This window comes from Amborella trichopoda, chromosome 9 (assembly GCF_054954075.1).
Source record: "Amborella trichopoda isolate Santa Cruz 75 chromosome 9, AtrichopodaSantaCruz75HAP2 v2.0, whole genome shotgun sequence".
Taxonomy (NCBI): Eukaryota; Viridiplantae; Streptophyta; class Magnoliopsida; order Amborellales; family Amborellaceae; genus Amborella; species Amborella trichopoda.
The window spans coordinates 46,094,380-46,108,337 of record NC_142344.1 but is presented as its reverse complement, the minus strand read 5'-3'; the positions used below and the strand labels follow the sequence as shown (position 1 = coordinate 46,108,337).

Here is a 13,958-nt window from a genome sequence, read left to right as displayed (position 1 = left end):
TTTCTCAACGTTATTTTTTTTATTTTTAAAATCTCTCCCCTTTCCCTTATACCTATCATTTTTCTGATTATTGAAAGATTTCTTGGGGATATGACAAGATGAACTTTGGGCAAAGTGGACCTCATTTGACTTTTTCCTCATTCTTCTCTCAGCTTCAATACTGAGATGCATGGGAAGATTTAACATGGTTATCCCTTGTGCAGAATGATTCAATACAATTACAACAGACTTCCAAGATGGAGGGAGACTATTAAGGACAACCAACACATGCATGCAATCGAGGGCTGGATTCCCGACTGCAACAAGGTCCTTTACTAGCACTGTCATTTTATTGACATGCTCAGTCACTGAGTTTGATTCTTTCATTCTACAAGAATTGTATTTCTCTAACAACAATTGCACATAGGTATCAGAAGTGGTCTCATAAGTTTAGGTTGCTCTTGAACAAGAGGGATATCAGCTTGTGGAGGAACACCAGTGGACAGCTATTGGGGAGTCTCCACAGGAGCAGGTTGAGAATTCTCTGAAGGAAGCTCCTCAGACTTATGCACCTCTGAGCCATGTTCTGCAAATGAAGCACAAGATTGTCAACCATATAGAAAATCAACAACTTCTACAAGGAAAGTAAGGCTCATTTTGATGAGCTCCTAATTTGGTATCAGAACATGTCAAAAGAAATCTTTATAAGACAAACATATAAATCTGTAAAAAAATTGTAGTAGAAAAACAGGCTATATAACACAATTACAAACTGCATATGTACACAAACATATAAATGCGCATATGGATGTGCATATATACGTAAGCATGTTTGTGTATCATGATTTGAAGACAGAGGAAAACACCTGAGTGAACTCGACACAGGCCGATCCTATGTAAACTGTAGGACATGTATGTTTGTATATACAGAAAAATCTCCAGGATACTTTAGCAGACCCACAAGGATTTGTAAGCCTCACAAGTGTATACAATTTTTTCTAGGGTTTTCTTTTTCCTTTTTTATGAATAACAGTAATTAAGAGAGTGATAATTGACCCACAATTATATTCTAGGCAAAAGAATATTCCAAAATTCGTTGTTATGATCTATGACCACCAGAGATGATTTCTGCGCGCTATCTTTCACCAAAAGATTCAGTAACAGCATTGCTTTTCTCTCACAATGAATGATGGAAAGAAACCATGAGTTCATGATGCTGAAATAATCTTCAAAACAAAAGTTGTGTGCTGCCATGGGTGCTCTGTGCTCTGCTCTTTTCCTTTCCCATGTAATTTTGTTGGCTGAGTCTCCTTCAATTTGGATCTCCATCGAGTTTGGAAGCACCCATGACACATGTCAACCTTGTAGGTTAGACTCACACCACCGCCTCATTGAAGACATGCACTCCTATACGCCCCAAGCAAGACTTGATGATTCTAAGAAAATCTCAATACACACCACCCACTCCAGCTGGGAGAGATGACCCTTTGTACTCCCACCGGAATCAAGTTCACTAGCTCCATCTGGATGAATCCATCTTGAAAATTGTTAATCCCTCTTGCGATAAATCTTTGAGAAATCATTCAAATTTTGATATAACTCTGTACATGAATATCCTCAGAACTCCTTTCCAGCCTTAGATATGAGTGTGACTTTACACGATCTTTCAGCATGATGCTTATCTTTGAAGAAGATTCTGTTCTGTTCAAACCATATTTTCCCCAGCATGGCTGGAATACACAATTTCCATGGGGTGAATCCTAGCTTCAGCAAAGGAGGATTAAACCACTCTTTAATCAATAGCTCAATTGAATCTGGTGTGACCATCCTGTGTCAAACAAGTGCAGCATCCAGGACCAAATAGCGTAAGAACAGATGTTATACAAATTCTGCATCTGTTATGCACATAGTGCATCTGTTTGGATTTGTAGTCCTCTATGCATAAGATGGCCTACTGTTAAAAACCTTATCTAGAGTGACCATCCAGCCAAAGCCTGAGTTTTTTATGGTGCCAGAATCCCCCAAACCCTGCTACATACTGCACTGCATTTCCTAGAAGCAAAACATACTGCACTGCATTTCCTAGGAGCAAAACATACTGCACTGCATTTCCTAGAAGCAACCAGGCGAGAACTGTTATAAAACGATTTGACCATGAAATCACTTCTGCTATCTGGTCACTGTAGCATTTTATCTTCTTTCCTTGGCATAAACAACAAGTCCTATAACATTCTGAGACTGATGAGCTCTGCACTTCTTCATCTAGGGGTCTTCTAAACTATTGCATCTCGATTGCAGGTAATGGTGAAAAGCCTTGGATATCAGGCTTTGTGTGCTGTTTGTTTGATCCAGAAATCCCTCTAAAAAATCATCATCGCACGAAACCGAACTTGCATTCGCATTCTTGATTTTGTAATAAATTTCACCCCAAGCAAATTTACTCCTCTCCAAATCCCATATACTTGTGCACCCCTTCTCAAGGGCTTCACCAAGCAGCCTAGACTTTTCCACAGCTCAAATAGAAAAAAACAAAAACCGAAAATACTTCTCTTTTCCGGTTTTTGTTCACTCTTGACGTTCCTTTTGCGTGTGTGGGGAATGATCGGCAAGAGGTTCCTTCTCTGTTTAGTAGGAGTTCCCACTTTTAATACTCGAGCTACCTTGCTACTTATAGATTTTAATTTTTTTTGTATATTAATATTAATGATAATATTCTTAATTATACTTTTCATTTTATAGCAGTTAAAATCTAGATTTATTAATTAAATTTGTTAAAATAATTTTTTTAGATTATTCCTATGGAACACAATTAATTTAATTATGCATTCTTTTTTCAAGAATTAACCTTTTCTACAAATTTCTAGCCTTTAAAATAAAATGAATGTAAATTTTTTCTAAATTGACTCTTTTATTATTATCATTATACAAATCAAATTCTTTTCATAATCTGCCGCTTTTAAACAAATATAGGCATTACTAGTACTACTAGATTTACCTGCATTGCAGGTATAACTGTAATGGCATATAGAAGAATAGCTAAAATAATTATATGAACAAAAGAAATTACTGATACAATTTTAATATTGACGTAAGTAGAGGTAGATGAAAATAAATAAAAATCAAAGAGAAAAAGAAATCAATAATATCAATTTAGAGAAATTCATCAAAATACAGCTAACATTTGAACTATTTTATATTTTATATGTTAGGAATATTTTAATAAATTTCAAATACCCTTTTGATTTATCAATTAATGGGTTTTTTGAAATTTGATCAGAAGAATGATGAGAAATTTGTCTCAAAATAGAAAAGTATAGGTAGGATGTTAAATAGTTTAAATCATATATATGTACTATATTAAGCAATAATTAAAGGGTGGACAAGTATCAAAAGAATAAGAAGGGACCATATACCTTGTTTTTATATATATATAATAAAGTGAGAGTTTTATTTCGGGTAATTAAGTGAATATGATGAGCCCTGCCTTGGGGATCACAAGCCCCTACTCATTTTTATGAATCTGTTAGATGAGAATAGAAGCATAGATCTTAGCTGGAGACATATAAAATAGGATGTAGGATGGGACTTTATAGGAAAGTATATTTCTATTATTTTAAAATAGAAAAACTTTATAGGAAGGTGTATTTCTATTATTTTGAAAAAAATCTATGAGACAAAAGACACTCTTGCAAAAGATAATTGTGGATGGTAGACCCAAAAAAAAATTAGGATAGGTGAGAAAATTTCTAATTAGAATATTAATTGTGGGTAGTAGACCAAAAAATGAAGATGTGTGAGAGAATTTCTAGTTAGAATATGGTAATTAGTAAGGGCATGTTTGACGACCATGCAATATCTAAATATTTCAAGATATTACAAAATCTATAAGGATCTTGATCTAAAAAGATAGTAAGGGATAGATAGAAGAGGAAGGCGTGCCTACCTAAATCTTGGGAGACAAATATTACATTGAAATAGCAACTTTAGGGTACGCGTTTACTGTCTACCATTTGAAATAAATAAATAAATAAATCTATGAGAGAAAGACACTCTTGCAAAAGATAGCCGTGGGCGGTAGACCTTAAAAAATATTATAAAGAAAATACCTTTCAATTTTTTAAAAAATGAACCTAAATTTTCTTAAACTTCACGAAGGGGATAGAATACCTGCACAGGAATACTGGACAAAAAATTTGATTATGAATTGGCATATAAACTAATAAAAATTATTAAAAAGTATTTATGAATAATTAAAAAAAAAAAAAAAGACGTTCTCTCTGCTCAAATCAATCATCCTCTCCATCCATCACTCTCCCTCTCTCTACCATCTTCTCTCTCCCTCTCCCTCTCTCTCTCTGCCTCCATATACCCACTCTCTCCCACATGGCTCTTCTCTCTCCCTCCTCGCCGTGCTCTCCCCTCTATCGCCCACTCTCCCTCTTCTCTGTCCCTTAGTAATACATTGAGAGAGAAAGAGTACGAGTCGCTTACTTTCTTCTTATAATTTTGATTTTTTTTATGATTCACTAAATTTTCTTTCTCTAAATATTGCCTTTCCATTAATATTGGTTTTGTAAGGTGTAGAAGAAAAAAAGAGAATCAGGTTGAACTTTTTTTTTTTTTTTTTTTTATGAATAATCAAATCTCTTTGTAAAGATTATCTTTCTTATAATATTGGGAGATTTAGAGGAGAGAGATAAGAGAATTATACATGGGAGGATTTTAGAAAGAGAGAGAAATTTAACTTTTAAAATTTAGGGAATGTGTAGCATTGTATTTATCCTATATTTTCTTATCTCTCAATATATCTTTTTTAGTAAATAGCATCTTATCAATACATGTAGGTTTATCAATTTTCAAAAACCAAGAAAACTGTTATATATATATCTCTTAATCTTCATGTACCTCTCTATCTCAATCTCAAAAATCAAAAGAAACTTTTAATATATCTACCTCTATATCTCCCTCTATCACTTTTTTAGAAAATGATATTACCTAAATATATCTATTTAGGTTGAATCCAAATAAATTTCCTAATAAATACGGGATATCTCTTGTTTTACCCCTAAATATAAGGGGAAAAGGAGATATATTTTCAAATATACATCCCTTATTTTACCCCTAAATATAAGGGGATAAGGATAAGGGGATATATTTTCCAAATAAATTTCCTAATAAATACGGGATATCCCTTGTTTTACCCTTAAATAGAAGGGGATACATTTCCAAAGATACATCCCTTGTTTTACCCCTAAATATAAGGGGATAAGGGGATATATTTCCCAAATAATTTTCCTAATAAATACGGGATATCCCTTGTTTTACCCTTTAATATAAGGCGATAAGGGGATACATTTCCAAATATACATCTCTTGTTTTACCCCTAAATATAAGGGGATAAGGCGATACATTTCCAAAGATTCATGTATTTCCCATCCCTTAAATTCTAAATAAACACGTGTCCCCCCCTCATTGGATAAGTTTTTCTAACTCTTTTTCGCCTCCTCTTGTTTTTTTCTATATATATGTCATACAATTTCATGTAAGTTTTGTTGAACCTCTACTTCATCTAAAGCTTATTGATTCAAAGTTTTTCTCTCAAGTCTCTCTCACACCTCTTCATTCTCAAGGTTATTGATTCAAAGCTTTTCTCTCAAGCCTCAAGCCTCAAGCCTCAAGCTTATTGATTCAAAGCTTTTCTCTCAAGCCTCAAGCTTAGTGATTCAAAGCTTTTCTCTCAAGCCTCAAGCTTGTTGATTCAAAGCTTTTCTCTCAAGCCTCAAGCTTATTGATTCAAAGCTTTTCTCACAAGCCTCAAGCTTATTGATTCAAAGCTTTTCTCTCAAGTCTTTCTCACACCTCACGAGGTAAGGTTTTTTTTTTTTTCCTTCTTTTTATGTTCTTTCTAATACTTCATGCAATTTCATCATGCAACTTGATACAAGAGCTTAAAGTTATTTTTTAAAAAATTCATTTTTTTTTTTTTTTTGGTTCAAGAACATAAAAATCTTCAAATAGAAAAACAGAATATCATCAAATTATTTCTAATTTCCAGAATTTTTATAATTATTTTTTGTTGATTTATATTTATTATGTTGCATTTCTACATTATACTTAGTACTTTTATCCATTGAATTATTAATCTCTATGCTTTAGAAAACTATTTATGACTAATTTTCAAACTTTCTATTTAATATTTCAAAAGAAAATTTTCTTTTCAACAAAAGTTGGATGCAAGCTTTCTTTCTTTTCTTGAATTTTTTTTAAGAAAACGTTTTAGCTATAAAATTTTATGTTTTTAAAATTTAAAAAAAACTAAATTTTACATATTCTAATTACAAAGCTTCAAATATTTAAAAGGTGTTGTCCTATTGTTTTTAGAAAATAAAAGTCTAGCTTCGTATCCTCTTTTTTTTTTTTTTTAATGGCCTTTATATATTTAGTTGTTAGTGTTTCTATCTTGAAAATATTTTTTAGATTTTTAATATTGTGGTTATGAAATATTAGTGTTTTATATTGTCTATCGCTAATTTTCTAGAAATTTTGATCATTACTTATTTTTACCGTTCAACAACAACAAAAAAGGAAATATACCATATCACTACATACAGATTTTCCTTATGTTGTGCTTCTTTTTTATTCTTAAGGCAACTTAATGAAAGTCTTTTATGCAACTTGAGATGGTTCTTTTATGTTATTAGGAAATTAAATGACTTTTTAATTATTTCATGTTCTATTATAATTTTTCTATTGTATTATTTGTTGGGTTTATGTGACCTTTAAAGGCTTTATGAATATGTAATGAAAAACATTGATGGTAGTGGAACATAAATTCAGTGGGAGTGTGGTCCCTCGATAACCATACTAAACAAATGATGTTTGCTGATATCGGATTGTATTTGACGATCTAGGCCGGTCGATTGGAAAACCAAAAGTACTTGTTTATAAAAAATGAACCGAAAATGGTTTAGTGCACTGTGAAATCAAGTCACGTATTAGCTTTCTTATTTTTCTTTCCAATTTTCTGTTTAGATCACTATTGAAATCCTAGTTGCATGGTGACCGGGCATGCAGAGGTGCTTCTTTCTTCCCTTTTTTTCCTACTACGTAATCAGTTGGGTAGCCCACAAGATTATCAAAATTGAGAAGCCATCAAATACAATCTACATTTCTTGGAATTAGAAATTTGGTTATGAAGATCCAGGATTCATGAACCTATTGATGGCTTATCACAGTTGTAATTGCTTCTTTCAGTTCGAAGTTTCCTTTTTTTCACTTCTTTTTCAGGTTTGATTTATTTTTGCTAATGGCTATGTGAATGGCTGCTGGTTTATTAGTTCATTGCTTCTCAAATCATTGGTTGGTATTGTATGGTTGGCTCTAATGAAGAGGTTAGTTTTAACTTTTAAGCAGATCGTTAATATCTCAATTTCTACACACAATACAGTAATCAAACAACAGACATAACAAGCTTCAATAAAAGATACAAGAACTACCCAATCATGCTTGTGACTGGGAGGAATTAAAATCAATCTACAAAGACAGCAATATTGTGCCTTTTGATCTAACTATAGAGGAAAATATAAACACTTGTGTGTGTGTCTTGTAAGGAAATCAAATTCATGCACGTAGTGAGACCGGCTGGAGATGGTAATGAATTGTTCTCAACAATCTTGGAAATGAATCTACCCAAAAAAAACAATCTTGGAAAATAATCAAACTCAACCTTATGTCACCATTGACAATTTCCAAAGCAACACAAGTATGGCATTATAGTTAACGCCACATTTATTACCCTTGTCCCAAAGGTGAGAGATGTGGAGTTCAGATTTTTAAATGAGTCCAGTTGTGAAATATATAACATCAACAATTTAGTGACCTAGAGACCGAGAATTTCATCTTCTTAAAACTAAACTCCTCCATAGAACTAACCCCAAAAAACCAATCACAGATCCATTGAAAAGCAACGAGCTAACAAACCATCAGAGGTTCAGAAAGCCATTAGCAAAATACATGGAACCAGAAAATGAAATGAGAAAAAAAAATCGCATGGAAAGAAGCAATAATATCCATGATATGCCATCAAAATATTCATGAAAATGAAACCAGGATCTTCATAACCTATATCAAAATTCTTGATTATTTCCCCTTTTACCATTTAGAAGAACCTGTAGAGTTGTAAGACTTGCAGGCTATAAGTTTCAAACTGAGTCACCTGACCCACACTCCCATGAGGCACAGGCGAGGAACTTTAGGCTGCCTGTCCATGATTAGACATACACACACTGACGCACACATAGAAAGTGGAGTGAGATTTCTAATGTTATCAACTATGCATTTCGTGATAGGGAAAATAGGTATCCCAGTTACGAGTTAACACAATATTCTAATAAACTTTATGAAAAGGGATTTTGTGGTATAAAAACTTTAAATCTCCACATAATGAAAGGCATAGAAGCTCCAAAGCCATATAGTGGAAAAGACAAAGAAGAAGAAATCAAGAAAAAATGAAGAGTGATTATCTTTTTGAAGAATAAGAAAACAAAATAATGATGATAAACTGAAATTATTTTACCATAAATTAATAAAACAACATATTTTCCAAAAATAAAAATGCTATGAATGGTTCCACTTCCAAATTCTTGTCTCCTCTGTCAGTAGTGAGCCTATAATCTACCAAAACCAGTAAAAGAAATAAATAAAATGTTTAGTAAATTATAAAGATTAAAACCAAAAGATTTTTTTTTGTAGAGGGAAGGTTAACTAACAAACTAATATTTGATTGGGAAAAACAGGCAATAAGAGCATCCAAAAATTATTTTCCCACCATAGCCAAGAATTGGACAAACATGTTTTGGCACAACAAAATCATCTCATGATAAAAGAACTACCATAGTCAGAATACATGTTAGAGAGAGTAAGAAATTCAAGCAAGCATCATTGTTCCCTAGAGAACTAGTAAGAAAATTCCAAAGAAATATCCATAAATAGGTTAATAACTATAATCTAACACAAACAAGCATATCAGATCATTCTAGAGAGGAGATTACAGGTAGATGATAAAGGCAAAGAATATGATCTATCTAGGCATATACTTAAAGTGTCTCCTCAACTACAGTATAAAATTTGTAACAAGAAGTAAAGGCTAATGTTATTTGAGCTGGTTTATTGCTTAGCTCACAAAATAAAAAATCAAATACATGCTTGAATCATGGGAAAATAAAAAATAGAATGCATGCATGAACCATGGGAAATATTTTTGGTGCGGTTCTTTAAATGAATATTTAATGTATACCTATGTTGATGATGAAAATATTTGCAGCTATCGCCGGAGCATACTGTCCGTTTGCTTCCTCAGGTGAAACTCATGCTTAAAATCTTCTTTGGATAATAAATTTTAGGGATATAACATCTAGACCCTACATACCGACCTCGCATAAAAAAAAATTCATTCCCATTCTCTGTGCATTAGAAAAAGTGATGTATGAGACTGTACAAGAATCGGCCAATTTTTGGAGGGCAAAATCCAGTAATTCAAGAACTCAAAGACTTTTGGATGAAAAGAAACTTGTTTGCTTGAAAGAGTTGTTGTACATTATGCTCCCATGGGAGAATGCCAGACGTGCTCCTTGATAATTATTTCAATGTGTTTGAGAATCTTTTGATATCATTATCTTTGAGATAAAAGCTTTTCGTTCAAAAGGTAAAGTTTTTTATTCTACTTTTTTATATATTTGTAAGAAAATTAATGCTCAAAATTAATTAAAATTTTATAAAAAGAAGTGCTGAGTTCTTAATTTATCAAAGAAATATAGCTTTTTTAAATACAGGGCAATCGTGAACTAAAAGAAAAGCAACTATTTTTCATTATATTATCATGTTGTTTTATTTATCAAGGAGATTGCTGGAGAAAAACGCCAAGAACAAGAAACTTTACAGTGTATAAAAATACAACTTTAAAAGAATGGGGTCCAGTAGTCGTCAGGGTGGTGGAGCACTATAATGTGACATCTTAAATTTCGTTCTTACTACGAGTAGGGAACACTTTGCCTGTTAAAAAAATATTTATTTAACTTTAGAGGTTACAAGTTGTGGGGTACGTTGGTAAATTTAAAGGGCAAGCATGTATCAAGAGTATTTACCTCTAGTCCAACACCCGTAGTTGTCAAGATGTAGAATCAAGTAGGCGTCTCATTGACTACGCTAAATGTCCGAGTAATTTTGTCTCAGAATTTATGCATATGTGTGACACAACGGTAGCCACCCAATTTAATATTCAACCGTCAATAATCATATTGAACCTGTGGTATATTGTGGGTTACACAAAGGTGTAAACTTTAAACCATCAAAGTAAGGTGAACCTCCAAATCTTGATATAAAATTTGTTAAAAAAATATCTCCAATTTATGGTCTAACGATAATTTTATATAAGAGTAATATTATCCACAATTTAAGTGAGTCGATTATCCAATATTAAGATAAAGATTAGTGATAATCATCCCCCGGTCTCTCTTAAAGATAACTACCTATGATGGGTTAGGATAAAATAAATAAGCATAATAAGGAAATGATATAAGGTGACGGTCCCAACTCTCGCTCACTCTCCATTAGGAAGTTTCCCATCAAGCTTGGAGGACAAAAGATCCGAAGACCATTCAGATATCAATTTCATTGTTGGATCAAGGAAGGTATGTTTACATCTACTGTTTTATTCTTACTTTTTGGTAATCATGAACAACGATCAAAAAAGATTTACATGTTTTTCAGGTTCTTAAATCTGTAAATCCGTAGTTTATTTTTACATGTGGTATCAGAGCCATGGTTAGCTTATTCATGGATACTGAAAACGATAATAATTCTCTCTACAAGGCTATTGCTGCTTCGTTCTTTTGTTTCTTTCTCGTTTATTTGTTTATTAGTTTTAAGTCTAATATTCCATACTTCAGCATAAGATTTGGTCTTGGTCTTGCTTTCTCTCAAAATTTTGATGCATATGATAGAGGAATTTAGAGTTTCATGAGCAAGATACATGAATAATTTATAAGTCCCACTAAAGCCCTGACAAACACCGTTATGACAAAGTTACTGACCATGAGGTATGATGATCATAACTCTATTAGGGACCATATTATGCAAATGATTAATATCACAAATCACTTGAAATCAATTGACATGGAGATCTCATAAGGTTTTCTGATGTTGTTCATTCTCAATCATTTGCCTGCACATTTTGATAAGCTCAAGCTTGCTTATAAAACTCATAAGGACAAGTGAAGTTTGAATGAAATTCAAATTATATGTGTTCAAGAAGAAGAAAAATTAAATCAAAATAAGCTAGAAATTTCTCATTTAGCAGAAACTAGCTCAGACAAAAAAGGAACTTTTAGAGCATCAGAAAATAAAGGTTATGCGACCCATGCAAATTATCAATTAAAGGGGACTACTCAAATTCATAAACAAACTGACCGAAAGGAAAGAAAGTGCTTCTTTTGAAGGAAGAAGGGACATTTGAAGAGAGATTGCCTCAAATATAAAAAGTGGTTGGAAAATAAAGGTACCATCAACAGTCAAAAGACTCAATAATGGAGAATGTAGGTTTGTCATGATAAATGGAGTTGAAGAAGAAATAAAGACAATAGGAGTAGTCAGGTTAACTCTATATGGTAGTTTTGTAGTAGGCCTAAAAGATATTCTTTATGTGCCAAATGTTGGGCATAATCTTATATTAGTATAAAATTTAGATGTTTATAGTTTTAATCTAATTTTGGCTATAAAATGTTTTCTTATTTCATAGTAAGTGTATTGTGGGTTTTGAAATATTATGTGATGGTCTCTATAAACTCAATTTGGATTATGTTTCTTAAATATCTTTTATCCCTTCATGTGTTAATGTGAAACATGAAATATGAATGATAATATTTTATGTTGTCATAGAAGGCTAAGGAATATACCAAGCGAAAGGCTGTAGAGATTAGTCAAGTAAAGAGCATAGTTTGTAACTCAAATTAACATGTTTCTCTATGTCGAGCCCTGAAGTCTATTGCTTATATACTGAATCTTGTTCCTAGTAAAGCTATACTAAAAGACCCTATTTGAAAATATGGGTTGGTAGGTAGCCTAGTTTAAAACATTTGTATCTATGGAGATGCCCTGCAAAAGCCAAATTTTATAACCTTTTTGAAAAGAAATTAGATTTAAGGTCTATAAGTTGTTACTTTTAGGTATTATGGGTTTGTGGAGAATCTTGTAGATAAATGCATTTACCTCAAGTCCCGTGGGAATAGATTCACTATTTTAGTTATATATGTAGATGATATTCTACTACTAACAGTGACATTTATATGTTGCATGAAATAAATATTTTTTATCTTTGATATGAAGGACTTAGGTGTAGCTTCATGTGTAATTAGCATAGAAATTCATCAAGACAGATCTCAAGCGATTATGGGACTACCACAAAATGCATATATTGAGAGAGTGCTCAAAAGCTATAATATGCATAATTGTTTTTCAAGTATAGCAACCTATTATTAAGGGTGATAAAGTCAAAAATTACAATATCACAAAAACAACTTATAACGGAAAAATATTCCTTATGTATTAGTTGTGATGTATACTCAGGACTGCACCTGTCCAAATATAGCTTTTGTGATCAGTATATTGGCTAAATATCATAATAACCATTTGCTAGAACATTGGAAAGCGGCTAAGAAAATAATCACGTATATGTCGAGGACAAAGAACATTATGCTCACATAAAGTAAATATGATCATCTTGATGTGATTGGATATTCTGTTACAGATTTTGTTGCTTATCCAGATGACAGGAAGTCGACATCAGGTTATATCTTCACGATGGCTGGTGGAGTTGTTCCATGGTAGACTCATTGATTGCGGTAGCAAAATTTGCAGCTTGCTATAAGGCTACCAAGCAAGCTTTGAAGTTGCAGAATTTCATCTCGGGGATTTTATTTCCTAGCCACTGCGATTTTTCTGTGATGATTCCGTTGCAGTTTTCTTCTCTTAAAACAACAATAGCTTGGACTTAACCAAAGCATATAGAAATTAAATATCTTGTTGTAAGGGAGAAGGTAAGAGTACTTGTAGTGTCCATTGAGCACATCAGTAGAAAATTGATGATCGTTGTTACCTTGACCAAGGGTTTGAGTCTCAAATGGTTTGTAGAGCATGTTGCTCATATGAATTTAACTAACAAGTAGGATGCACTTGATCAATGGGAGATATATTACTAGCACACAATATGTAACTCTCATTCAGTTTGACTTATGCATATTGGATGTGCATCAAAGTTCCTATTTTATGTACCAGAATATAAAGTTTTGGAACGTTTTTTTGGTGGGATATGGATTTTAACATATCATAAAGTTTTTGTCCACTAAAGGTTAAATGTTAGACTATAGAGAGTGTTGGCACCAATACTATAACCATGGAACATCAATGTGTTCTTTATAGAATACATTTAGCCTTCATGATTTGGTATTAGTAGTTTCACTTATCAAAGTCTTGATTTAGAGCGAGTATTTTGCATTTGCTTAAATTGAAGATTTTTTTTTAGTTATAATTATTGTTAGCCCATGTGGGAGAATGTTAAAATATCCCCAATTTATAGTCTAACGATAATTATATAAGGGTAATATTATTCAAAATTTAAGTGAGTCGATTATCCCATCTCCCCCACTCTTTCTTACAAATAAGTACATGTCATGGGTTAGGATAAAGGAAAAAAGCATCATAAGGAAAGGATATAAGGTGACGGTCCCAGCTCTTACTCACTCTCCAGTATGAAGTTTCCCATTAAGCTTAGAGGAGAAAAGAGGTGAAGGTCGATTTCTCATTCAAATATCAGAACGACAAGCTCTTTTCTCTCATTATTGGATCATGGAATGTATGTTTACATTTACCGTTTTATTCTTGTTGTTCAGTAATCATGAACAACGACCCAAGAAAGATTTACATGT

General features: G+C 32.6%; 1 long non-coding RNA gene across 1 annotated transcript; it reads left to right on the top strand.

The window, feature by feature from the left end:
* The first annotated feature begins 5,506 nt into the window (after window positions 1–5,506).
* LOC148780564 (uncharacterized) lies at window positions 5,507–13,334 on the top strand. The gene is made up of 2 exons (XR_016040745.1): window positions 5,507–5,846; window positions 12,800–13,334. It is a non-coding gene; the product is annotated as an uncharacterized LOC148780564 (long non-coding RNA).
* The last annotated feature ends 624 nt before the right edge of the window (window positions 13,335–13,958 follow it).